Raw genomic sequence first — 27861 nt, 5'->3', positions numbered from 1 at the left:
AAGGGTTGATGTCCGTATTGATTTTCTCAGCCATAAGAAGTCACAAAGGGGCTTGCAAGCTCCTTTCCCTTCCTCTCCCCACAACAGACACCTTGTGAGGCAGGTGGGGCTGAGAGAGTCCTGAGAGAACTGTGACTGGCCCACGGCCACCCAGCAGGCTTCATGTGGAGGAGCAGGGAAACAAATCCAGTTCACCAGGTAAGAGTCCACGGCTCTTAACCGCTGCACCACACTGGCTGTCTAACAAAACACACGGCAGCGATGCTTCATTGAGATATTTTTTCTCACCAATTTGCAAGGTTACCTGCATTTTAAAAAAGAAGGTGCTACAATTTCTTCTTGCCCCTCTGGGAGGACATGAGGGACACCCCTGAGGAAGGACAAGGAGTCTGTACAGAGGCGTTCCTCCCATTGGGCAAAGTGGGCAGTTGCCCAGGGCGCCGCCTTGTGGGGGGCGCAAAAACTGCAGGTTCGTTTGTGGGATTTTTTGCATTTTCAGTGTTTTTTCGTTTTTGGCCTGCAGAGTCTAGTAAAGACTCTGTGTTCAGATTTGTGAGTTGGGACATGTTCTATAATGTGATGGTGACTTGGAAACGACCTGGTGTAAAAAATCACTGCTTGGTCACAGTGGGGGAGGGTGGCTGCCCATTGGGGGGGCACCAAACTCCAGTTTGCCTAGATACGCCACTGGGTATAGCTACAAGGGGGGTGCGTGTTGCACCAGGCGCGCGCCTGGGGGGGGGATCAAACTCCGGCTTTGCCCAGGGCTCCAGTTTGCCTAGTTACGCCACTGAGTCTGTAAGCCCCTTTGAGTGTCCTTACAAGAGAGAAAGGCAGGCTGGAAATCCACACTTCTTCTTCTCCTGGTGCTATGTGAGATCCTTCGCCTGTGGAGGCGCCCAGAACTGAACCTGCCACCTTCTGCGTGCAAAGCGGAGACTCTGCCACTGAGCTACAGCTCTTTTGGCCGCTAGCCTGGGGGTGCAGGGAGAAGCCGTGCTGCAGCTCTTGCATCACTAGAGTATGAAGGGAAGCTTTATTTCCATGCCAGGAAAAAAGTTTTCCTTGCTTAATGTCTGCATGTTACCCAGGCTGCTGTTAGACACAGCAGCGAAGCCGGGGCGGAGCGGGGAAAGGTTGCACGCTTTTTCCTACAGCCTAAATCCCAGTTGTTGGGTGTGTATAGATATGTCCTGTGTTTACTCAAATGGTGAAATGGAAAGACTCTCAGGATGTGCATTTCCCATTTCAAGTGTTCCTTGCGTTGCACATGGATACTACAATCTTCCTCTCTCCCCTCCCTGTCTGTATTATGTCACCATTTTATTACCTGAATGAATGTGGCAGTTTGCATCGGAATAAAATGCATAAAAATCAGATGTGAAGAAGAGTTTGGATTTATATCCCACCTTTCTCTCCTGCAAGGAGACTCAAGGTGGCTTACAAGCTCCTTTCCCTTGCCCTCCCCACAACAGACACCTTGTGAGGTAGGCAAGGCTGAGAGAGTTCAGAGGGAACTGTGACTAGCCCAAAGTCACCCAGCAGGAATGTAGGAATGCGGAAACACATCTGGTTCACCAGATAAGCCTCCGCCACTCAGGCGGAGGAGGGGGGAATCAAACCCGGTTCTCCAGATTAGAATTTACCTGCTCTTAACCACTACACCATGCTGGCTCTCGGGATTGAGCACGGAAACAGGTGGAACCGATAACCGTAAAATAATAATACAAAACAAGGCAGTGTAAATCCCAAGCTGATTTTTTTCCCCTTTACGCTGCAAGAATGATAAAAATAATCCTGATGCCAGCAAATCTACCTGCTGCAGCTTTCCATGGTTAGATAATTCCCTCAGCAGAACAAGACGTTTTTGCACTTACTATGCGAACGCATGCACAAAATCACATCCTTTCATTATGGTTGAGTGGATCCAAAATTAAAAGGCAGTCTTGGGGCTTACTTTGCACCAGGCTTCTTTGAGTGCCAAAGCTCAATCCTGGAACAGTAAATCAAGATGAATGGGCTCCTGACCACGTGTAGAGTGCTTTTGATCTCAGCAGCAAGTATGGGGGGGATTTGGGGCTCTTTAGTTTGGAGAGGAGACGTCTGAGGGGGGATATGATTGAAGTCTGTAAAATTATGCATGGGGTAGAAAATGTTGACAGAAATTTTTCTCTCTTTCTCACAATACTAGAACCAGGGGACATTCATTGAAAATGCTGGGGGGGAAGAATTAGGACTAATAAAAGGAAACACTTCTTCACGCAACATGTGATTGGTGTTTGGAATATGCTGCCACAGGAGGTGGTGATGGCCACTAACCTGGATAGCTTTAAAAGGGGGTTGGACAGATTTATGGAGGAGAAGTTGATCTATGGCTACCAATCTTGATCCTCCTTGATCTGAGGTTGCAAATGCCTTAGCAGACCAGGTGCTCAGGAGCAGCAGCAGCAGAAGGCCATTGCTTTCACCTCCTGCAGGTGAGCTCCCAAAGGCACCTGGTGGGCCACTGCGAGTAGCAGAGTGCTGGACTAGATGGACTCTGGTCTGATCCAGCAGGCTAGTTCTTATGTTCTTAAGTATCTGTTCAGGAATGAACCGCTTTTGTAAGTGAAAATATTGTTTCGAGGACCCTGTCATTTCTAGTTATAACTGTGCATTGAGAATCACAAATGATGTATCACCGCTCTCTGTAGAAATATGCATAGTTAGAGTACATAAGAACAATCTTGTCAGAGTCATCTAAACCAGCATCCGGTTTCCTCAGGGGCTTCCAAGATGCCTCTAGGAAAATACAGTACAAGAGAGGAGGCCAAAAGATAAAAGAAGGTATACTTGAGCAACGGATAAAAACCCCTGTTAGATTAGATCCATCCATCTAGCCAAGAATAGAGAGCAATCTACTCAAAATGTGTTAAATGCGGAACGTTGAGGCAAATGCAAATATATTTATCTGGTGCCCAAGACTTAACAGAGAAGGCAGTCAGTTGCAGAGTTTCACAATGGGGCTGTGTGTATGGGAGAAGCTGTGGTGTAGTGGTTAAGAGCAGCGCAGGTTAAGAGCAGGTGGATTCTGATCTGGAGAACCAGATGTGTTTCTGCACTCCTACATTCCTGCTTGGTGACCTTGGGTTAGTCACAGTTCTCTCTGAACTCTCTGAACCCCACTTACCTCACAAGGTGTCTGTTGTGAGGAGAGGAAGGGAAAGGAGCTTGTAGGTCACCTTGAGTCTCCTTACAGGACAGAAAGCAACAACAACAACAACTCCTCTCCTCCTCCTCCTCCTCCTCTTCCTCCTGGCCACCAGTGTTCACTAAGAATGGAGATGTGTGCCACAGGGTCTATAATGCTGTTGTATTGCATTACAGCAGTGCATCTTATCAAATAGGTGAGGGCAAGGAAGGAATTTTGAGGGCTGGTGTAGGGGGTTAGAGCAGTGATTCTCAACCAGGGTTCCGTGGTACCCTGGGGTACCGTGAGCATGTCCCAGGGGTGTTGTGGCAATGCTACCAGCCCCCCTCACTTTTGCGGTGTCTTCCGCCAGTGCCAGCAAGAACATGGAGCTGGCCCAGGGAGCAGGACCTGCTTCAAGGTCAGCAGCCATCCCCCCCCCCCCCCGTGCTTCCCTTCACCCTGGGAGGGGAAGGTTTGGGAGGGTGGCAAGCAGGGACACTGGGGGGGGAGGTGGGAGGGATGGCAGGAGTACTGTGAGATACGAAGAGTGAGGTCAAGGGTACCGTGACGTCAAAAATGTCGGGAAACACTGGGTTAGAGTGTTGGACCAGGAGCTGGGTGATCCGGTTCAAATCCCTCACGCAACCATGGAAGCCGGTTGGGTAGCCTTGGGCCTATCACGATCTCTAGTCTAGCCCACCTTCACAAAGTAGTTGTTGTGAGAATTAAGGGGAGGAGAGACCCAGTGTGTCGTAGTGGTTTAAAGTCACGGATTCTAACCTGGAGAATCGGATTCAATTTGCTGCTCTTCCACACGAAGCCTGCCGGGTTGCCTTGGGCTAGTCTCAGATTACTCAGAACTCTCTCAGTCCCAGAGGCGTAGCTCTAAGGGGACCAGGGGGTGCGCAACGCACCGGGCGCATGCTACTGTGGGGTCACGGTGAGGGCGTTCTGGGAGCGTGGCCGGGGCATTCCGTGGCGGAGGGCGCACCACTGCACCGGGCACTTTCCCCCCCTTGCGACGCCTCTGCTCAGCCCACACAGAGGCAGGCAGTGGCAAACCACCTTAGAACATCTCTTGCCTGAAAACTCGACAGAGACACTGTTCAGGGGTCTGCAACCTGCGGCTCTCCAGATATTCAAGAACTACAATTCCCATCAGCCCCCCGACAGCATGGCCAATTGGCTAATGGGAATTGTAGTTCATGAACAACTAGAGAGCCGCAGGTTGCAGACCCCTGCTGTATGTCAACTGTGACTTGACAGAGTGTTCACACACACGCACGCGTGCATGCACGGGCAGGAGAGGAAAACGATGCAAAGAGCAGCTTTCGGTCCTTAATCAGAGAGGAAAGCAGGATATAAATAAAAATACTTTCTGTATTTATTGTCTGACCCCTTGGTTCTGTAGTCGTGGAAAGGAGGAGAAGATCTCTGGCAAATCTCACGGGGACCAACCTCAGCGTTTCTATGAATCATCTTCCCTTAATGATGGAGGCAAACTGCTCTTTTGTTTACATTCTAAAATGCATTAGCGGTTTTATAAATCAGGGCAGCACGCAATCATCGGAGACTCTCCCTGCAGAAGGCAGCGCCCGTATTTTATTTATGCTATGTCCTGATGGGCATTCTATGTCTCATCGCAAATATATTTTTTCTCCACGATGACCACGGTATTCACTGCGGATTGATTTCCGTGCTCTATTTAAGTGCAACCCCCCCCCCCCCCTCAATCCTTTGTAGAAGTATTTACGATTCCCTGCTTGCACGGCAGTGGGAGAAAAAATGTTTTTACCTAACTGCTCCTTATTTGTTTGGAACTACATAATGCATTTCTTGGCAAGCGTTTTTCGTTCCCCGATCTTTCCCCCCCCCCCCCCCACACACCCGTTTCTCTATAGATATAGTATAATTTGGCAGGTTTATGTGGGCGTTTGATCGTTAGCCTGTCAGTCAATTACTGTAGGCAACACCAACCTAAAAAATCTCCCGGGGGGTGTTCATTTCTGGGTTTACGGCGATCAATATTTCCAAGGCCAGAGGCATTTAGATTGCTGAGAGCCAGTGTAGCAGTGAAGAGCAGTGGACTCAAATCTGGAGCACGGGATTTGTTTCCCCGCTCCTCCACTCGAGCGGCAGGAGCAGCAGTGGCGTAGTGGCTAAGAGCAGTGGCTAAGAGCAGGTGCACTCTGATCTGGAGGAACCGGGTTTGATTCCCAGCTCTGCCGCTTGAGTTGTGGAGGCTTATCTGGGGAATTCAGGTTAGCCTGTGCACTCTCACACACGCCAGCTGGGTGACCTTGGGCTAGTCACAGCTTCTCGGAGCTCTCTCAGCCTCACCTACCTCACAGGGTGTTTGTTGTGAGGGGGGAAGGGCAAGGAGATTGTCAGCCCCTTTGAGTCTCCTGCAGGAGAGAAAGGGGGGATATAAATCCAAACTCCTCCTCCTCTTCTTCTCCTCCTCCTCCTCCTCCTCCTCCTCCTCCTCCTCTGCTGAACTGGATTTGTTTCCCCGCTCCTCTACACGAAGCCTGCTGGGTGACCTTGGGCTAGTCACAGTTCTTTCAAATTCCAACAGGGAATTTGGGGGCACGTGAGGCTAAGGTTTATTCTGGACTTATCGACCGTCCGTGGTTTGGGGTGACTTCTGAACCGAGTATTACGATACGCGTGGAGTCCTCCCGTTCTCCGCGGGTGCGCGCAACAGCGAGAAACATTTTGTTGCATTGGTTTTCGTCTTAATTAAATCTATCACTCAGATTACAAAATCGCTGTGGTAGCTGGAGAGATCTATTGCGTTTAATTAGATTTTGACGATACAACCAGGATTCTCCTCTTCACCAAGTGCTGAGCCTGTGGAGCCTTTTTGGAGGGGGAGGGGAAAAACTGATCAAATCCGGTGGGGGGGTTGTCTAGGCACCTGGAACCCCAAACCCCAACCGTGTCCCGTAGCAAGTTTCCTGCCATCATTGTTCGCTTTGTCTCGAGATTCTGTCCGTGGCCTGCAGTGCCCTTCAGGGCAATTCTTTCATTATGACTTCTGGCACAAGAGAGTTGATGATCATTAAATTATACGATGTACCATCTCGTCCTAATCACAGGGAAAGAAATATGTTGCCAGTAAACACAGGATCAGATTTTAAAGTTATTTATGATACTGGTGGCCGGGGCTATAAAGAAACGGCATAATTTACTTGGGGCTGCCCAGTTGTTTTTATTATCGAATTTGCAGTGCCTAGCAAATCATTTTGTTTTGTTTGCTAAACCATTTACGATCCGTACGTATGTTGGTTTTGTTGGAAGCAATCTTGAATCTGTTTCGTGTCATGCGCTCTCTTGCAAAGAGGCTGTGCTTGGAGATTTTACTTTTATCAGATTCCCTTCTACTCGCAGAAGAAGTTCCTTTCCTGGAACAACATGTCCCTCGAGACTTACGTTACAGTTATTGGAACATGTTTTAATTAGGGCTGTCATTCAATTAAGGGCATTCTGGTTGACTAATCACCAGCATTTTAGCAGGCCGATTGAGCAACATCTATGGATACATTCTGGATGTCCACTGAAAATTGACCTTTACTTTATATGCATTTCCTTGTAGAGGAAGAAAGAGTTTGGATTTACATCCCGCTTTCCCCAACCTTAAAGAGTCTCAAAGCGGCTTACAAGCCCCTTTCAGCGTGGTGCAGTGGTTAAGAGCAGGTGCACTCTAATCTGGAGAACTGGGTTTGATTCCCCGCTCTGCCACTTGAGTTGCGGAGGCTTATCTGGGGAGCCAGATTAGCTTGTGCACTCCAACACATGCCAGCTGGGTGACTTTGGGCTAGTCACAGTTCTTCGGAGCTCTCTCAGCCCCACCCACCTTACAGGGTGTGTGTGGGGAGAATGAAGGGAAAGACGATTGTCAGCCCCTTTGAGCCTCCTTGAAGGAGAGAAGGGGAGGATATAAATCCAAACTCTTCTTCTTCTTTCCCTCTCTACACAACCGTCCCCTTTTGAGGTGGGTGGGGACTTGAGAGAGTTCAGAGAGAACGATGGCTAGCCCAAGGGCATCCAGCAGGCTTCATGTGTAGGAGCAGGGGAACAAATCTAGTTCACCAGATTAGAGTCCGCTGCTCATGTGTATGTAACCTCAGCTTGTGGGTTCAGTGGGGCAGTACTTGGAAGGAGTTGCAAAGAACCAAATTTAAACAAAACAGTTTACTTTACTTAACAAATAACACTTTTAAAACATTTAACATTTACACTTTGCAGTCCTGTTAAGTTTGCATTTTCAAGTCCTTATATTTACAGTCTACTGATATTGCCAAGTCCAATTCTTCTTTGCTGGTGGTTGGTTTTGAAGACTTCTGAGGCTTGGTGAACGGGCTTCAAGATGATGAAGGTTCCCAGAAAACTCTCACCATTTACATACACAAAAACCCTGACACAATAAATTCTAACATTTACAATATAGCAAAAAAAATAAACTCCCTTCCCACTAGTTCCCCACAACATTGCAGTTACCTTAAACAAGGTGTTAAGGGCTTAATAAAATCAACCAAGGTCCCAGCCTGGTAGCCTCGCTTCCTCCAACCTCATGAGTTCTGCAGCCTTCTGCTTCTTTTCAGACTCCACCCCTTTCTGGGTCATCCCATTCTGACACAGGGGTTACATGTACTCTCTGAAAAACTTTTGTAATGCTCGTATTGATTTAGAAGTGGGAAATAGCACAAGGCAAATGTTAATAGCCTAAAGGATTTCCGTAGGGGGACATCTCGTGTACAGAAGGCCGCAAGTCTTAGGGGGCTTGGTTTGGAACACTTTGGGGCAGCCACAGTTTGTAATATATTTTGGGAATGCGGCAAACAGAAGATACCTCCTGCTTGCCGCGCTGAAGGCAGATGTTTGTACCCCCCCCTTTTTTTCTCGCAGTTTATTCCCCCGTTTTTACAGGATAGACGCACACGTGTCAGCACCGCGGCAACGGTGGGGTGGGGGCGAAGCCCGCTTAAAAGGGGTTGGTCCGGCGTTGTGCAACAAATCAAAGCGCTCATAAAAGATGGGCGAAGCGTATTTGAGAAAAGAAGTTGCGTAAGTTATTAGAGGCAGATGTGGGCCGTTTAGAGCAAGACAGACTCTGCCGTTCAGAGAACTGTCTGGGAGACCCTTTCTGCTGTCCCGATGTCATAACCTTTTCATTCTTTCCGAAAGAGACTGACGCGGGGCTGGGGGAGCCACCAGGGAGCACGGTGCTGAGATGCCATCAAAGAAACTCAAAATTCTGCACTGTTCTTCAAGAAGTAAGGGTTGGTGCTGACCAACTTTCCCACTGGATGACCCATTTGGCCAGAAGCATAGGGTACTAAAATGGCGCCCAGGGCAAGCTGGGGAATTGTACCCCCCTGGGGCGTGGGGGCGTGGGTGGGGGCGGGAATGCGGCTGCCGTCAGCACAGAGGAGGAGGGGTGTGTGGCGGGGGGGGGGTCGATTTTGCACACCCTCCCATGGCTTGGGGCACCTTATTTAGGCACCTAACGTTGCTTTGGGCGCCTAAATAAGGCGCCTCGAGCCGGGTTGGCTCGGGGCAGGAGAGGTGTGGGGGGTAATGTTGCACCCTCCCTCCATTGTGCCCGGGGTCGCATGACCCTTCCTGACCCTCTGGGTGGTACGCCCCTGCATTTGGCAACCCAAAGGGCTGTGCTGGGGATCATGGGAAACCGCGGGATCGCCCCCATGAAATTAAGCCAGTTGACCTGACTTCATCTATTCTGTGTATTTTATTATCACTTCTGTACCTTCATTGTCAAAATCGGGGGGGGGGGTGTTTGTTGTTGTGGGGCAAAGAAGATCCCTTGGACCACCATCCAGAAATCATATCATGCAAGCCACCCTGTATAGTCAGTTACGTCATTCAGGCTTAAACCGTATAATTAAAAAGATGCCCCCAGTTAATCAAACAGCAGGTGCCTTTCGGGAAGCCGTTTTAACTAGTTCTCGATGTAAGGACTTGCGTATCCTAAGCGGACGCGCCTCAGCTTAGGAAATTTGTTTTCTCTCGCTTGCAAATCTTAGAATCTTCCCCCTTTGCTCTGACACAACATATTTAGCAAAAGTCTGTTATGTGTATTTTAAAAAGAGGCTCTTGGGGGAAAAAAATAAAAATGCTACACAAAACCCGGCTGCCTTGTCTTAATCAGAGTTGACATCTTTTGTCAGCCCAAACGTTGGCAATTACAGGCCTCGGGTGAGGCGCGACGCTGAATCACACCGCACGGCACGGCGCGAGCGGCACGTTGTGGCGAGGAATTCCTGTTTCCCCTTCAGACAATGCCGCTCAAGAGAAATGAGTAATTTTTCCCGTCTTTTTTTTTTCCATTTGCGTCTGACAGAGGCCTGCTAAGCTTTTTGGCAGCCCCTGCATTTGTAGGAATAAAAATAGAAACTGTAATTCGGAACTTCAGTTCCTGGTTCAAAAGAAGCAACCGTTTGTAAGCCATAAAGCGATATTTCCAGCACAGTAAACTTTAGAAGCTAAATATGTTGGAAAATTTGCTTAGGACTTTTGCAACTCTTGGCATGCCTCTTTTTGCCTAGTTGGCCAGCGTAGATCCTCTTGTCAAGACCGGCTTTCTTCAATTTCGCTTGTAGAGGTGAGGTGGGTGGCCATCCGAGGCAAGGCCTTTTCCGTGATGGCACCTTGCCTTTGGAATGCCCCAAACCAAAAACATCTTTCTTTAGCCAGAATTCCGACGTAACGGTTCCATCTCTTTTTACATTCTTGATCAAACCAGCCACTACCACTCCCTCTCAATTTAGTTCTCTTTCCCGACTCCTGAGTGAGGGATTCAGTAACTTAAGTAATTTAACTGGTTGTGGTGGGTTTTCCAGGCTGTGTGGCCGGGGTCTGGTGGATCTTGTTCCTAACATTTCACCTGCATCTGTGGCTGGCATCTTCAGAGGTGTATCACAGAGGGAAGTCTGTTACACAGTGTGTAACAGACTTCTCTCTGGCCTCTGAAATACCAACTTCAGATGCAGAAAGCATTAGGAACAAGATCCACCAGAACAACCACAGCTGGCTCCCACCACAACCAGTTGAATCCGGCCGTGAAAGCCTTCAACAATACAGTAAGTAATTTAGTTTTCATATCCTTTTATTCCTTCCAAAGAGTCATCTGTGTTAATAACGGAAGATCTGTAATTTAAACTAGTTTGGTTACCAAGGATTTCTGTGGTGTTCTGAGCCATTCGAGGAGACCAATTAATTTTGGATAAGGTACCAGAGACCTTAGATTGGGGTGTTACCGCGTGATCCCCATCCTTAAAAAAAATAAATTGCTCATTTATTTGTTTTCAAATTTATATCCCGCCCTGTGTCAGCAGCAATAAGTTGTCTTATTGTCGGGTCCTAGCTGGAGAACTGTTTTATCAATATCTGGGTTTTGTTTTTATGTTCTTTTACGCCTGGGCTTGTTTTGTTTTTGTTTTCTCGCCTCGGCTTGTTTTTATTGGTATGACTTGGGGTTTTTTTTGCTTTGTTTATTTTTAGCGCCTGGGTTCTGTTTCATTTCACTGTTTCCTTGTGAGCCACCTCGGGCAGGTCTGGAGAGATGGCACATACTACTTCCCAAATACAACATCAGTATTTATATATCCCTGTGGGCAAACCTTTAAAGCCTAACGTGGAAGTTATCACAGCCATCCGTGCCACAAAGCCAACCCAGTTGAGTTGGTTAGTATTGGGGAGTTGAAACAGCATAGTGGCTATGAGGTTGAGGTGTGTATTGGGGAGTCCCGGGTTCAAATTTTGCCTCTGCCATAAATTCACCGGGTAGCCTTAGCCGAGCCAGTGGCATGCTGAAGCACCATTTTAAAACATCTGCACAGGCAATCAAATATCCAATGGAGCACCTTCCTTATGAGGAGAGGCGGCAGCGTTTGGGACTCTTATGTTCTTAAATCTGAGGATGTGATGTTCCTATCTGCTTGCTAAAAAAAACTAGGCAGATCCCGGGCCATCCCTGCCCATTGTGTTAGGGGGACCCCTGATTTAGAGACACCACCAAAAAGGAAGCACATAAATTCTAAAATGTTCAGTCCAGGTACTGAGATATGCGCTTTAATTATGTTACCAACTGCTGAAGTTAGTCTGCATTTTCACCTCCTGAAGTATTTGGATCCCGTCAGTTAATTGCACGTTGCGTAGGGTGACCATCCGTCCCGATTTTCGCGGGACACTCACGCTTTTGCGTAGAGTGTCCCGCGTCCCGCATCCCGCTGGGCTTATGCCATTGTCCCGATTATGGACAATGGCCGCCCAACACTGCCTTTTCGCACTCGGTCAGAAACGGGGAAGCCCAGAAGACACTGCGGCGGCGCGAGTGCCTTCTGGAACCGAGCCGACAAAAGGCTGCCTTTTGCTTCTGCAGCTTGCCATTTGCCGCCCTGTGACAGGGCGGCAAATGGCAAGCCGCAGAAGCCCGTGCGCTCCTGCGGGTGCGCACGCGCACGGCCGCTTCCCCGTCCCAGGCCGGAAAGGTGACCATCTGGTCACCTTAACGTTGCGCGACAAAATATGTAACTTTGGCTAACTTTGGTCTTTCCCAAAGCTACCGGCAATCAATTTAACTGGGTGCTCCCAATTTACTGTAGTATAGGAGGGAATGCAAATTTGTTTTCTGCTGCTCCAGAGACTAGGACCAGGTTTTATGCCTATTAAAGGTTAATAAAGATAAAGAAAGACTAGGACCAGGAGTCATGGGTTCAAGGGGAAGGAAAAGAGATTGACGTGGCTGTGTAGGGATGGTTGGAAGGGGGATTGTAGAAGATGGGGTGTGAGGGCTGCAGAAATGTGTATTGGGGGATGTTTGCATTTTCGTTGTGCATGCACAATGACTTTAAAGTTTATCTTATCTTATCTTATTCCACCTAAACATCAGGGAAAACTTCCTGACAGTCAGGGCAGTTCACAGTGGACTAGGCTTCCTCAGAGGGTGGTGGAGTCAGTGGTGGGATCCAAAAATTTTAGTAACAGGTTCCCATGGTGGTGGGATTCAAACAGTGGCGTAGCGCCAATGGGGCTGGGCGGGGCACGACGGGGGCGTGGCCGGGCATTCCAGGGGCGGGGCATTAATAATTTCTCTGTTACTGTAAAAAACTCTTACTGTAAAAAAAAGTTCCTAATTTCCGGCTGGTATCTTTCTGTCCATAATTTAAACTCATTATAGCAAGTCCTATCGTCCACTGCCAAGAGAAACAACGACTTCTCCTCTAATTGACTGCCTGTCAAATACTTAATACTTTCAAATACTTAATTTTGTTTCTAGAAATCAAAAGAAGGATACTTTCCTTAAAACAAGGAACTTTACCATATTTCTAAAACATGTTTTTAAAACAGCCCAACAGGGAGAATTATCCCGTTTTCTACCTTCGCTAACCAGCCACATAGGAAACAACAGGACTTTATGATTTGTGGACCTAATGGAATTTCTAACGGAAAAGCAGACCCAATTAGTAACCCCCTCTCGGCACACACAAATAATTAGTAATCCACTCTCGGGAACTGGTGAGAACCTGCTGGATCCCACCTCTGGGTGGAGTCTCCTTCTTTGGAGGTTTTTAAAGGGAGGCTGGATGGCCATCTGTCAGGAGTGCTTTGATTGTGTGTTCCGGCACTGCAGGGGGTTGGACTTGATGGCCCTTCGGGTCTCTTCCAACTCTATGATTCTAAGCAGGTAATCAACTCTGTTTAACCAGAGACACTTTTTCTCACTCAACATCTCTTGGGTTTCTTTGGGGTTAAAGTTGCCAGTCAAAGAGGACATGATTTTTATTGGCAGAGTAGGAACAAACATCCGCGTTATGACTTTGATTACCCTGTAGGTCTGCTTTCCTTCCTTCGTTTAATGATATAAAGGCAAACGAATCTTGCAAGAAATCAATTAAGATTTCATTTCATGTCTGATTGTAATGTCAAATAGCTTTTAGACTGAGCAAATAAAACCTTATGAGATGGCCTACACAGTACCAGAAGTAGGGGCTCATAAGAAATCGCAGACAAGGAGTTAGAACTGGCCAGCTTTTTTAACTCATCCAATTCCTGTCCTTATTACAGATCCCAAGCGGCTTTTATTCATTCAGGCCTCATCATAGCCTTTCTGAGTCGCTGATTGATTGAGTAGTCAAAGGGGACCATCTTCCCTTTTACAATAGTGGAAAAGCTGGTTAGAGCCAACCTAGCTATGCTCCGGCAAGCCTCCTTACGGATCTATAACTAGCGTGTTAACACAATTTCTCTCAAGGCAGGTTCCATGCAAGAATAAGTAGAATACACTGGTGTGGATCCTGCATCCGCCTCTGCTTAAAGTTTATTTGTTTGTTTAAAATAGTTCTACCTCTCCTTTCCTGTTGGGCTTTGATCCCCCTCCAGTCTAAAGAGCCAAATTAAAACAGGCCTTTAAGATAACTTGGCAGAAGGTTACTTGGAGGGTGGTTAGATCCGCCCCACTGTGGTCTGAGTTTCTTCTGCCAGTCACTTTGACTCATGGGTCACCATGTGTTAGAAGCTGCTTGATGGCACAATACACATACACACTCCTCAGGAGCCAGCGTGGTGTAGTGGTTAAGAGCAGGTGGATTCTAATCTGGATTCTAATTCTAATTTGATTCCCCACTCCTCCACCTGAGTAGCAGAGGCTTATCTGGTGAACCAAATGTGTTTCCACACGCCTACATTCCTGCTGGGTGACCCTGGGCTAGTCACAGTTCTCTCTCAGCCCTGCCTGCCTCACAAGGTGTCTGTTGTGGGGAGAGGAAGGGAAAGGAGCTTGTCAGCCACTTTGAGTCTCCTTCCAGGAGAGAAAGGTGGGGTATAAATCCAAACTCTTCTTCTTCTCTGCACAGTGGCGTAGGAGGTTAAGAGCGCGTGTATCTAATCTGGAGGAACCGGGTTTGATTCCCAGCTCTGCCGCCTGAGCTGTGGAGGCTTATCTGGGGAATTCAGATTAGCCTGTACACTCCCACACATGTCAGCTGGGTGACCTTGGGCTAGTCACTGCTTCTCGGAGCTCTCTCAGCCCCACCTACCTCACAGGGTGTTTGTTGTGAGGGGGGAAGGGCAAGGAGATTGTAAGCCCCTTTGAGTCTCCTGCAGAAGAGAAAGGGGGGATATAAATCCAAACTCCTCCTCCTCCTCCTCCTCCTCCTCCTCGTCTTCTTCTTCTTCTTCTTCTTCTTCTTCTTCTTCTTCTTCTTCTTCTTCTTCTTCTTCTTCTTCTTCTTCTTCTTCTTCTTCTTCTTCTTCTTCTTCTTCTCACCTTTGTGCATGGGTTCCATTTGCAATATCTGTACACAAGCCAGGACTTTACTATTAGCTGTTATGATTTGCATAGCCAATTGATCAGCGTGCCCAGCCTACCCTAAACTAGCTTTTTATCCTATTTACTATCGCACAAAGTTGGAATTAAGCGTTCACGTGTGTGGCTTGGACACATCTCTTTTTAGCTTTCTATTATGATCATGACATTTGCCAGACTGCCCATATTATTCAACCTCTTTGTCCTGTTTGTATTATGAGTTGCAGTAAAAGGTTTTTTTAAAAAAAGAAAAAATGACAGGTCTGCAAAAACAAAACTTTATACAAGCCGCCGTTCTTCCTTCCCTTGAGAATTAGCTGTATTTTTAAAAGCATTAGCGGGCCCACTCAAATTCGCTTAATGGAACCATGTCGCTGTCTCCAGTGACCTCTGGGAAGTTATTGACAAATCTTAACACTGACAGACATAAAATGTGAAGAGTTGTTTCGAGTGGAGGGGATTTTATTTTCCTTTTTTTTCTTTCCTTTTTTCTTTTTGGCTAGGCAAAAAGGATATCAGGTTTTTCCCCTCGCAAATAAAAATCAAAAGTCTCAAATTCTAACCCTGTGGTCCCATATCCAGATACATTAAGCATGCTAACAGCAGAGATTCCCCCAGGAAATAATTTTTGCCCTTAATGTAGTCTTTGGGAAAGGACGCTAACTTTCTCTCTCATGCAAGTAAACAGGATAGAAGCTGGAATCCAGAGCATATTAATTAACATCTTGGGAAACACTAAGAATTTGTGTGGTGTAATGGTTACGAGCAGGTTCACTCTAATCTGGAGAACTGGGTTTGATTCCCCGCTCTGTCACTTGAGCTGTAGAGGTTTAACTGGTGAACCAGATTACCTTATGCATGCCAACGCATGCCAGCTGGGTGACCTGGGGCTAGTCACAATTCTCCCTGAACTCTCTCAGCCCTCACCTGCCTCACAAGGTGTCTGTTGTGGGGAGAGGAAGGGAAAGGAGTTTGTAAACTGCCCCAAGTCTCCTTACAGGAGAGAAAAGGGGGTATAAATCCAAACTCTACACTACACAGTGTGGTGTAGTGGTTAAGAGCAAGTGCACTCTAATCTGGAGAACCGGATTTGATTTCCTGCTCTGCCACTTGAGCTGGGGAGGCTTATCTGGTGAACCAGATTACCTTGTGCACTCCAACACATGCCAGCTGGGTGACCTTGGACTAGTCACAGTTCTTCGGAGCTCTCTCAGCCTCACCTACCTCACAGGGTGTTTGTTGTGAGTGGGGAAGGGAAAGGAGTTTGTAAGCCCCTTTGAGTCTTCTTACAGGAGAGAAAGGTGTGTGTGCGGGGTGTAAATCCAAACTCTTCTTCTCTTCTTGAGAGAGAGAGAGAGAGAGAGAGAGAGAGAGAGAGCGCTTCAAGTCACAGCTGACTTATGGCAACCCCATAGGGTTTTCAAGAGAAGAGACATTCAGAAGAAGAAGAAGAAGAGTTTGGACTTATATCCCCCCTTTCTCTCCTGCAGGAGACTCAAAGGGGCTGACAATCTCCTTGCCCTTCCCCCCTCACAACAAACACCCTGTGAGGTAGGTGGGGCTGAGAAAGCTCCGAGAAGCTGTGACTAGCCCAAGGTCACCCAGCTGGCGTGTGGGAGTGCACAGGCTAATCTGAATTCCCCAGGTAAGCCTCCACAGCTCAGGCGGCAGAGCGGGGAATCAAACCCGGTTCCTCCAGATTAGATACACGAGCTCTTAACCTCCCACGCCACTGCTGCTCCTGCTTCAGAGGTGGTATTCCATTGTCGGCCTCTGCCTGGGCTGAGAGAGTTCTGAGAGAACTGTGACTGGCCCAAGATCACCCAGCAGGCTTCATGCGGAGGATTGGGAAATCAAACCGTTCTCCCCTTTGCTCTTAAGACAGAAGACGAATCAATGAATTTCCTTGCTGACTGCATCCCCCTAAAGAAATTATTCTCGCCCACCCGGCTCCTGGGAAATCACCGCAGATGCATTGCATCAAAAGTCGTCCCTGCATAACTGATAATTTCAATGAGACTCTGATAGAAATGACTAGGGGGGGGGGGCGGGGGGTAGAGTATGAAACAGCCCTGAACTTCAGACGGTTATTAGCAGTCGTGATTTGTGGCTTTTGTCTGCAGTCAAGTAACCTGATCGCCTTCGCCGGAAACGCTGCTAAGTGGCTTTGGCGGTGGGACATTGATACTCCCCCCTGCAGAACAATTCCCAAGACAAACAGTAAAACTGGACAGGCATCGAAACGCTGCAAAGCCAGGTCTTCAGAGGGAAAGGTGATTCCCGCTCTCCAATCGTGGCAGAGATCACTCACCCAAATATGGTCCGAGTGAAGTGGGAATTCCCCACCACTCCTCCTCATTTATAGTCTCTTCTTCCTTGGGACGGCTGAGACCAGCTTATGAGGAACTATCTGAGCAGGATCAAGTTTACACCAAATCAGCTCAGCTGGTGCTACTGAAATTCCCATTACCATTCAATGGATCGAATCCTCAAATAATAATAAGAAAAGTTGGATTTATCCCTTTCTCTCCTGTAAGGAGACTCAAAGGGGTTTATAATCTCCTTTCTCTTCCCCCCTCCCATAACAAAAACACGGTGAGGTGGGTGGGGCTGAGACACTGGCGTAATGCCCATTGGGCAAGGTGGGCAGCTGCCCAGGGCATCACCTTGTGGGGGGCATCAAAATGCTGGGTTCGTTTTTGGGTATTTTAGTGGTTTTCCATTTTTTGCCTGCAGGGGGCGCAGTTTTTAGGCTAGTGGCACCAAATTTTCAGCCTATCATCAGGAGACTGTCCTTATGCTACCCCCCAAGTTTGGTGAGGTTTGGTTCAGGGAGTCCAAAATTATGGACTCCCAAAGGGGGTGCCCCTATCCCCCATTGTTTCCAATGGGAGCTAATAGGAGATGGGGGCTACAGTTTTGAGGGTCCATAACTTTGGCCCCCCTGAACCAAACTGCACCAAACCTGGGGGGTATCATTAGGGCAGTCTCCTGATGAGACCCTGAAAGTTTTGAGACTGTGCCTTCAGAAATGCCCACAGCCTGCAACCCCCATTGACAGCAATGCAGAAAACTCAATGCAGAACAAAGATTCTTGGGCAAATTTCTAGGATGTTCCTGCAGGGGATGCATTTTTGGATGTATCAGCACCAAAATTTCAGGGTATCATCTGGAGATGATGGCACCCCCCAAATTTGGTGCAGTTTGGTTCAGGGGGTCCAAAGTTATGGACCCTCAAAGGGTAGCCCCCATCTCCTCAGCAAAGAATGGGGGATGGGGCACCCCCTTTGAGGGTCCATAACTTTGGACCCCCTAAACCAAACTGCACCAAACTTTGGGGGTACCATAAGGACAGTTTCCAGATGATATCCTAAAATTTTGGTGCCGATACATCCAAAAATACACCCCTTGCAGGAACATCCCAGAAATTTGCCCAAGAATCTTTGTTCTGCATTGAGTTTTCTGCATTGCTGTCAATGGGGGTTGCAGGCTGGGGGGCACATTTCTGAAGGCACAGTCTCAAAACTTTCAGGGTCTCATCAGGAGACTGCCCTAATGATACCCCCCCCCCCAGTTTTGGTGCAGTTTGGTTCAGGGGGGTCAAAGTTATGGACCCTCAAAACTGTAGCCCCCATCTCCTATTAGCTCCCATTGGAAACAATGGGGGATGGGGCACCCCCTTTGGGAGTCCATAACTTTGGACTCCTTGAACCAAACCTCACCAAACTGGGGGAGTAGCATAAGGACAGTCACCTGATGATAGGCTGAAATTGTGGTGCTGATATGTCTAAAAATGCACCCACTGCAGGCACCAATGTCCTGGTGCCAAAAGAAAATTGGTCGTGGTGGAGTGGCCACCCATGGGGGGGAGGCATCCAACTCAGGTTTTGCCCAGGGCTACAGTTTGCCCAGGGCTGCCTCGTTACGCCCCTGGGCTGAGAGAGTTCCTGTGACTAGCCCAAGGTCACCCAGCTGGCATGTGTTGGTGTGCGCAAGCTAATCTTGTTCACCAGATAAGCCTCCCCAGCTCAAGTGGCAGAGCGGGGAATCAAACCCGGTTCTCCAGATTAGAGTGCACTTGCTCTTAACCACTACACCACACAGTTTGGTGTAGTGTAGAGTTTGGATTTATACCCCCTTTTCTCTCCTGTAAGGAGACTTGGGGCAGTTTACAAACTCCTTTCCCTTCCTCTCCCCACAACAGACACCTTCTTCTTCCGGTGAGGGCTGAGAGAGTTCAGAGAGAACTGTGACTAGCCCAAGGTCATCCAGGTGGTTTCATGTGGAGGAGCGGGGAAACAAACCCGGTTCACCAGATAAGAGCCTGCCGCTCATGCGGAGGGGTGGGGAATCAAACCAGGTCTCCAGACTAGAGTCCACCTGCTCTTAACCACACTGGCTCTCCAGTAGTAGTCTACATGCTTGCAAGGATCTACATCAGTGGTGGCGAACCTTTGGCACTCCAGATGTTATGGACTACAATTCCCATCAGCCCCTGCCAGCATGGCCAAGTTGTAGTCCATAACATCTGGAGTGCCAAAGGTTTGCCACCATGGATCTATATACATATACCTCAAAACAGACTACTGATTGGCTCCATTGTATTTTCCCTGACACCCTAAGGTTTTCAAAGGTAGAGGCAACAGAGGTGATTTGCCATAGCCCAGGGGTCAGCTGGCAGGGGCTGATGGGAATTGTAGTCCATGAACATCTGGAGAGCCGCAGGTTGCAGACCCCTGCCATAGCCTGTCTCAGCATAGTGACCCTGGACTTCCCTGGTGGTCTCCTGTCCCAATACTAGCCTACTTAGCATCTGTGATCTGAAGAGATTAAGCTAACCTGGGCTGTCCAGGTCAGGTTTTTTTTAAAAAACACCCTAGGAAAAGCATTTAATTCCTGGAGTCTGAATATGACCCATCCTCCTTTAAAAGATCCATCCCATCCTTCAGGAACACCTTTTTTGACATAGCTGGCTGCATCTCTAAAAGCAAGCCAACCGGAGAAAATCAGCAGGTCTTCCGTCGGGATGCCAGGAAAGCGTCATCGGTTGGGCTTCTGCCTGCCCCAAAGCACAGAGCTCGTGTCAGCGAAAGAAGCGTCGATGCTGTGGAGAAACGGGTTGGCAGCTCGCCCCCCAAGCACAAACCGAGCCTTATTTTGAGACGGGCAACGAAAATCCCGGGGTTGTCGGCAGGCCAGGAAGCAGTTTGAGCCCGGCTTCACGCCCAGCGGCCCCGTGAGCTGAATTGGAGATTTCTGCCCTCCCAGACAGTAATGGCAGAGATGCCACAAGTAGCTACATTTGCCTGAAGCAAAAACAGCAGCTTTTCACTCCTCGTGATGCAATTGCCAAGCGTATTCTACCCTCTGCTGTTCCTGTGGGATCTTCTGAATGGCAGGGCGAGGGCAGAAACAGGGTGAATGAATAGCCGGTTCTTTCTCAAATGCCAGTTTTCCAAACAGGGCTTTTAGAGGTTCTCTCCCCAACACCAAGAATAACCCCTTTCCTAGCTGGCAGCGTGAAGCTGGCAAGCAACAGGTCTTCCAGCTGCCAATTCTGGCCATCGCGGGTTGATTTGGGCTGTTTCTCCCCCACCACTGGCATCGCCATCCGTTTGTTTTCTGAAGGAAGCCGGTAGAAGCGAACCGAGAAAAGGATTTTGGGGACCAATGACCATTTGCAAAAGATGGAGGGGGGGGGAGCGATGGGGGGGAGGCAGAGTCAAATCGTGTTTCACTTAACAGAGCTAGACTCATTCCCTCCCCCCCCCCCCCCCCCCACGTGGGAAATTACTCAACTCTGGAAAATGTGTAGAATTCAACCCACAGAGCTGCAGTTAAAAACAGCTTCTGATCCCACAAACCATCTGTCTGGCCTGCCTTTTTTCCTCCACTGGCATGAAGGTAAATGGTTGTGGAGGGGGGATGTTTGTGAAACTGTCGCCTGGGGCTTCCCTTGACGGCAGTGAGACCCAAACTAGATCGCAATTGAGGGAGATTTGGGAAGAGGTGATTCCCCGTTATCTATATTTATACGTGTGTTATTTATAGTCCACCTTTCTCGCAGGGACTCCAGGTGGATTGCACGTGGTGAGTGGGTGCCGCTACCCAAAATGGGACACGTGATCACCCGTGCATTAAGATTTTAGAAGTCTGGAACCCCCGGAAAGAACCGAGGCATAGCATCAGTAGGCACGTGACACATTAAGTGATACCGAAATTATGTAATTTCAGTGAAGTTGCCATGGCGGAGCATGGGAAGAGAGTATTGACTGCCTCTCCTCCATTATGTCTGACATTCAGGAGGATGGCTTACAGTCAGATAGACATAAACAGAAGAGGAAGAGGAAGAAGAGGAGGAGGAGGAGGTTTGGATTTATATCCCCCCTTTCTTTCCTGCAGGATACTCAAAGGGGCTCACAATCTCCTTGCCCTTCCCCACTCACAACAAACACCCTGTGAGGTGGGTGGGGCTGAGAGAGCTCCGAGAAGCTGTGACTAGCCCAAGGTCACCCAGCTGGCGTGTGTGGGAGTGCACAGGCTAATCTGAATTCCCCAGATAAGCCTCCACAGCTCAGGCGGCAGAGTTGGGAATCAAACCCGGTTCCTCCGGATTAGATACACGAGCTCTTAACCTTCTTACGCCAGAAGAAGAAGGAGGAGGAGGAAAAGGAGGAGGAGGAGGGGGGGCATGGATTCCAGACCTTCTACCATTTTGGTCGCTTTCCTCTGGACCAGGGACCTGCAACCTGTGGCTCTCCAGATGTTCATGGACTACAATTGGCCATGCTGGCAGGAGCTGATGGGATTTGTAGTCCATGAACATCTGGAGAGCCACAGGTTGCAGGCCCCTGCTCTGGACCCATTCTAGCTTGTCAATATCCTTCTTGAATTGCAGTGCCCAGGAGAGATTGCAAACGGCTGGGGTTTTTTTTCCTAAGAGAGGCTGTGTGTCCCAAAAGGCAGAAATTCCGCAGGTGCAGCTCCTCATTCCTCAGGGGCATCTCTGTTGCAGGGAAAGCTGCACCTACTGATTATCTGCCTGTCCAGCAGCCCATTAGAAGTAGCCCAGCCTCTAGCGGGAAAGAGGAGGCAGGTCTGGTTAGGACAGTTAATTAAACTAAGCATGTAACTGGAATTCTCCGCTCCAGGCCACTTGGCATATGTTTACCCCTAGCTGAAAGTTATCTAAACACGCAGCCCATAACTCACACAAAAGGTTGGTTTTTTAAGGGACCGATGATGGTTTGGGAGCTCTGAGTTACTACTTCAAATCCCTTAGGGGCAAAGATAACATCTATAAATCTGCCCTGTCCCGCTGCAAAGTTTGTGCGATGATTTACACCCTCATTAAAATGAGCAGTGTCTTAAACGGCCTGGGTCTCTTCGGGGAGGTTAAGGACTGGGCTTCCTGCATATTTCAACTGCTGTGTCATTTTAGACGGGCAGAAAGCAGTGAGGTAAAGCAACCGCGAAAGACTCTTTGGTCCAGAGAACCACAAAAACAGAGGGGACGTCCTGACAGGAACCAAAGAATTGTCTTTGTTGGTTCAAGGGAGGAAAAGATCAACCGAGAACAACAGCTTTGAGTGACAGAGCGGCCGTCTGGTCTGGGCATGCCTGTAATTTACTTCTTTACAATGAACTCTATGATCTTTGTCGCATCCATTGATGCTTTCAGGTCACACAGGCCAACAATGAGGACTAGAACCTTGGTCAGCGCTCTGAATGAACTCATTGCTGTGCACATTAGAATGTAACCACTTCCCCGCTCGGCCACTTGAGCCGTGGAGGCTTATCTGGTGAGCCAGATCAGCTTGTCCACTCCCACACGTGCCAGCTGGGCGACCTCGGGCTGGTCACAGTTCTTCGGAGCTGTCTCAGCCCCACCCACCTCACAGGGTGTTTGTGAAACATTTTTTCACGCAACGTGTAATGGGTGTTTGGAATATGCTGCCACAGGAGGTGGTGATGGCCACTAACCTGGATAGCTTTAAAAAGGGCTTGGACAGATTTATGGAGGAGAAGTCGATCTGTGGCTACCAATCTTGATCCTCCTTGATCTCAGATTGCAAATGCCTTAGCAGACCAGGTGCTCGGGAGCAACAGCCGCAGAAGGCCGTTGCTTTCACCTCCTGCATGTGAGCTCCCAAAGGCACCTGGTGGGCCACTGTGAGTAGCAGAATGCTGGACTAGATGGATTTTGGTCTGATCCAGCAGGCTCTTTCTTATGTTCTTATGTTGAGAGGGGGGGAAGGGCAAGGAGATTGTAAGCCGCTTTGAGTCTCTTTCAGGAGAGAAAGGGGGATATAAATTCAAACTACTACTACTATTCTTCTTCTTCTTCTTAAACTGTGCAAGCAGGAATGGTCAGTGCTGGGAACGGGACTCCTATGTAAGCCCCCTTTGCGTTCTGTGAAGGAAGAAGAACAGGATGTAAATCAAAATATAATAAGAAAGCAGAGTACCTCCCGGCTCCAGATTGCTACCATTTGCAATCTGCTAATTGTGTCCACGCTCATCCGTGGCTCTTGTAGCCTGTGTGAAGTAGCACTGCCTGTATTGGAACAGGAAAGGTTACTGGGACACGTTCGTGTCTCACTGCAGGCCTTTAAATAAAAACCTCTCTCGTGTTCTTTCCTTCTCAATTTGGGCGGCAGCCCTTCTGCTACCAGCTGGCCGGGGAGAATTTTGTTGGAAGCTTCAGTGCACGTCAGGCGGTGGGGGGGGGGGGGGAAGGCGTGGGGAGGACTTGGAAACAGAGGGGACCGCCATCTTGGCAGCCCTCTCTGCCTGGCAAACTCCAGGAGGAGCTTTCTTTATGGCTCTCAGCTCCATTCAGAGAGTTCCTTTTTGAAGCAAAATTCTCAGGGTCGCGGGCCGATGCTGTCAGAGGCTGTGCCCAGACGAGGGAGATACGGAACGCTGCCGACCGCTGCCCGTGGAAAACAGGAGCTCAGCACGGCCAGGACTGTACAGTATCGACTCTTCCTTTGCTTCACGGTCTGTTCCCTCCTCATGAGCTGCCTGTCGATGCTTTGTACAGCTTTCAGGCTTCAGAAGTGTTCCTGCGCCCTGGTCCATGGGCTCTCGATCTGCCTCCTAATTAGCATGGAAATCACAGAACGAGGTGGGAGTGAGAGACCCAGGTGCCGCCGTTCCCCAACGCGCTTTGCACTTTCCTCGCAGGGGACAAATAACCACCTGCTAGTTTAACCTCGCGTGACGCTTGATCTTTTATTAGAGGCGGTGGTGAGGAGCTGCTGGATTGGAGCCGCTGAACCGTTTTGCGTGTGCCTGGCTCGACAGAAACCATAGCAAGTCGGAGCAGTAAATATGTATTGTGGGATTTCAGATTCCAAAACCCAAGGAACCCAAAGCAGAGTTTCACTTTTCTGAACCTGTTAAAGTCAATGGGCTTAGAACTGCCAGTGAAGTGGTTAAGGACAGGCAAATTCTAATCTGGAGAACTGGGTTTGATTCCCCACTCCTCCACCTGAATGGCGGAGGCTTATCTGGTGAACCAGGTGTGTTTCCGCACTCCTACATTCCTTCTGGGTGACCTTGGAACTCTCTCAGCCCCACCTGCTTCACAAGTGGTCTGTTGTGGGGAGAGGAAGGGAAAGGAGCTTGTAAGCCACCTTGAGTCTCCTTACAGGAGAGAAATGTGGGGTATAAATCCAACCTCCTCCTCCTCTTAGGATTATGCTAGTATTCATGAGTATGAACAGAGCATAGACAGCAGTGAATGCTATTATAACTACATGTGTGAATGACTGGAATTTGCACTGCATCTTACCAGTCAAGTTGGCCTACGGTGGAACGCTTAAAAGCCAAGTTTGCAGAAAAATGAGGAACATGCAGATTGGGGAGCTGTGTGGTTTCCGGGCTGTGTGGCCGGGTTCTAGCAGCACTCTCTCCTGATGTTTCACCTGCAACAGGAGAGAATGCTGCTAGAACACGGCCACACAGCCCGGAAACCACACAGCACCCCAATGATTCCAGCCGTGAAAGCCTTCGACAATACATTTAACATGCAGACTATCTCTAGTGATGTTTATTTTTAAAGAAGTGCAAGCCACTGTGTATAGTATAACATAATTAACAGTGAAATCTTAAGGAGAGCTACACTCTTCTAAGCCCGCTGAATTGAATGCCTGTGTCTGTGAAAGTGCCATCGAGTCACCATTGAGTTACGGCGACCCCGTAGGGTTCTCAAGGCAAGAGACATTTGCCTCCGGGTGGGTCGAGAGAATTCTGAGAGAATTGTGACTGACCCCCCAAGGTCGCCCAACAGTTTTCATGTGGAGGAGTGAGGGATCAAACCCGATTCTCCAGATTAGAGTCCACCTGCTCTTAACCACGACACCCCATGCTGGTGTGCATCCAACTATCTATATGCAGAAGGGACATGGAGTTCTTCCACATTCCCCTCTGTTTCTGCAGTCCCTTTGGTGTCCCAGAAAGATCATTCCTAGGGCTGCAGAATCTGTTCAGAGAAGAGGCAGGCAGATCAAACAGCTAGAGCAAGGAGGAACCTGGGGTGAATCTGATCTTCCTCAGCACAGCTCCACTTGCAGAAAAAGAAGAGGAAGAGGATTTATACCCCACCTTTCTCGCCTATAAGGAGACTCAAGGTGGCTGACAAGCTCCTTTCCCTTCCTCTCCCCACAACAGACACCTGGTGAGGTAGGTGGGGCTGAGAGAACTGTGACTAGCCCAAGGTCACCCAGCAGGAACGTAGGAGTGCAGAAACACATCTGGTCTCCCAGATAAGCCTCTGCCACTCAGGTGGAGGAGTGGGGAATCAAACCGGTTCCCCAGATTAGAATCCACCTGCTCTTAACCACTACACCATGCTGGCTGAACTTTTACAAGGGGAATGAATAGAAACTAATTCGATTGTGATTGAGATTATTTTATTAGGAGGATATTATTATGAGGCAATTATTATTATGAGGAAATTATTTTAAGTTTAGTTTGTCAGACTGTCTTGTAAATTTTACACCAGTCAGCCCTGTTAGAGAGGTTTGCAATCTTTAAATTACAATCTTTACATTAGAGCCCACATGGCTCTTTACACAAGAGCCAGCATGGAGACTCAAGGTGGCTTACAAGCGCCTTTCCCTTCCTCTCCCCACAACAGACACCTGGTGAGGTAGGTGGTGCTGAGAGAACTGTGACTAGCCCAAGGTCACCCAGCAGGAACGTAGGAGTGCGGAAACACATCTAGTTCCAGATAAGCCTCTGCCACTCAGGTGGACGAGTGGGGGATCAAACCCGGTTCTCCAGATTAGAGTCCACCTGCTCTTAACCACCGCACCACGAGGAAGGTAGAGCCATTCCGCACGCACGTTCACCCCGTCCTTCCCCACGCCTCACCCCTGAACTAGATAGCTGTTCCACCGCATGGGTGCCATTTTTCTGGGAATAACTTTCCTGAGGCTGACCAGGGGGATGCAGAAGCAGGAAGGAATGCCTGAAAAACTCTGATTTCAGTGCAACAGCATGGTAGGCCGTACGCCGTTGATCTCTGCTGAATTATTAGTTGGCTGAACTTTTATCTACACGAGCATCTCCCCTTGGCGCGAACCTTATATAGCAGATTAAAAACGTTAACAAGCGCTTTTGGAGCTATTCTTTTTTCTAAACCTCCACAAAACATACTTCCCTCCAACTAGCAGGCCAGGAAGGTCTAAAAATGGGTTCTTTGGGCTCCATTCAGAGTGAGTAATGATGCCCCGGCTGGTGCCACGAAGAGGCAAAAAAATTATTTCCAGGCCTTAAAAGGCAAAGGATTTCTGAAGGCATTTGCAGGAGGGCAGAAAACAGCAATTCTTTCCTGCCAGTTCTCCCTGAGATTTTAACTTTTTTGGAAATGGCAAAACGGAGCCAACAGGTATGTCAGGTCAATGAGGATCTTCCCAGCGCAGCTTAGCTTGACAGAGTTTTTGCATGCATTAAACGGCTGAACAGATTTCTCCAGAAGTAACCCCGGGCAGTGTTAAAACTTGAAAAGTGTTGGGGAGAACCACACCTGGTACGTGTGTTTCCCTTGAAAAGTAGCAGAGCGGCACAGAGGCTGAACACAGGGAAGCTTACCTGAGCACACACGCGTGGTTGAGCTTGCTAGAGAGAACTTCAGACACAAAAGAAAGTCAGAGTCATTTGTAGTTTCTAATCTAATGAAAAGAGTATTTATTAGTGAACTCCATTCTGGATAGAAAGGTGGAGAGATAGGTTCACTATCGAGTCTATAGCTGGATGGAGGCGGATGCGTAGGAGACACATCCTCTCCCTAGGCATGGTGAAGGTAAGATGGAGAGGTTCGAGAAGAAGGCGGAAGCAAGGGAGGAAGTCCCTAAGAGTATCAGTCTACATCAAAGGGATAGACTCAGCATGATAGAGTAAAGGTGACAAATTCCTAAGTCCCTATCTAGCCACTAGCTCGCTAGTAAAAAACCCCTCTGTAGGATGAGGCAGGAAACAGCGTAAAGTCCCTTTCTTCCAACAAAAAGAAGGCTGACGAAGGGGCTCAGACCCCACAAAATGAGGATTTTTGAAAGTGACCAGCAACCTCATTCTATTTTCAATCACTTTCAATGGTCATGAGTCTCCTTGGGAATGATACATTGATATGTTGATGTACTTGGGGCTCAGTGTACCATGTTCTTTTGTTGGTACATCTCTAGCTTGAATGACTGCAGGCCACACGATAGCAGACGGCTTCGTTGCACCCAACTTCACAAGGTGTTATTTGGAGGTTATATATTCCATTTTGCATGCCTATATTTCCTACTGGGGTGGTTTGTCATTTTTTATGGTATAATTCCCCCCCCCACCCGAACCCAAGGTTTGTATGTTAGCTTAGGTCAGGCTAATGGCCAAGCGTCCCCTTGGTGAAGGCTCGTGTCTGGCGGCCTGGTGGCGACATGACCATTCCGTGTGTGCTGTCAAGTCACTCATGGCAACCCGATGAATCAGTGTCCTCCCAAATGGCTGTCGTGAACAGCCTCGCTTTGGTCTTGCAAACTGAGGGCCGTGGCTTCCTTTATGGAGTCAATCCCTCTCATCTTGCATCTTCCTCTTTCCTGATACCTTTCACTCTTCCTAGCATTCCTTACTGGAGTTCTTGGAAGGAAGGAAGGCCCACTCCCAGTGGCGTAGCTACAACAGGGAAGGGGGCGTGATGTTCCGGGCGGAGCCACAGCGGGGGCGTGGTCGCGGGGCATTTCGGGGATGGGGTGGGCGGTGCTGTTTCCCCTCGCTCCGCCCCTGCCTGCTCCAATCAGTAAAGCTCGGCAGGAAGCACTGCGTGTTGTGAGTAGCTCTGTAGTTCTTTTTAGAGGCCCTTGTT

At 48.6% G+C, this 27861-nt stretch overlaps 1 protein-coding gene across 1 annotated transcript in view; it reads left to right on the top strand.

Moving 5' to 3' along the window:
• Positions 1 to 27861, top strand: part of TNFAIP8L3 (TNF alpha induced protein 8 like 3) — a 57668-nt gene that overhangs the window by 9924 nt on the left and 19883 nt on the right. Inside the window, 1 exon segment of the mRNA XM_048481795.1 lies at positions 12098 to 12106. The gene's annotated coding sequence lies outside the window, so the exon portion shown is untranslated.

This window comes from Sphaerodactylus townsendi, linkage group LG17 (assembly GCF_021028975.2).
Source record: "Sphaerodactylus townsendi isolate TG3544 linkage group LG17, MPM_Stown_v2.3, whole genome shotgun sequence".
Lineage (NCBI taxonomy): Eukaryota > Metazoa > Chordata > Lepidosauria > Squamata > Sphaerodactylidae > Sphaerodactylus > Sphaerodactylus townsendi.
This window is presented reverse-complemented; position numbering and strand designations above follow the sequence as displayed.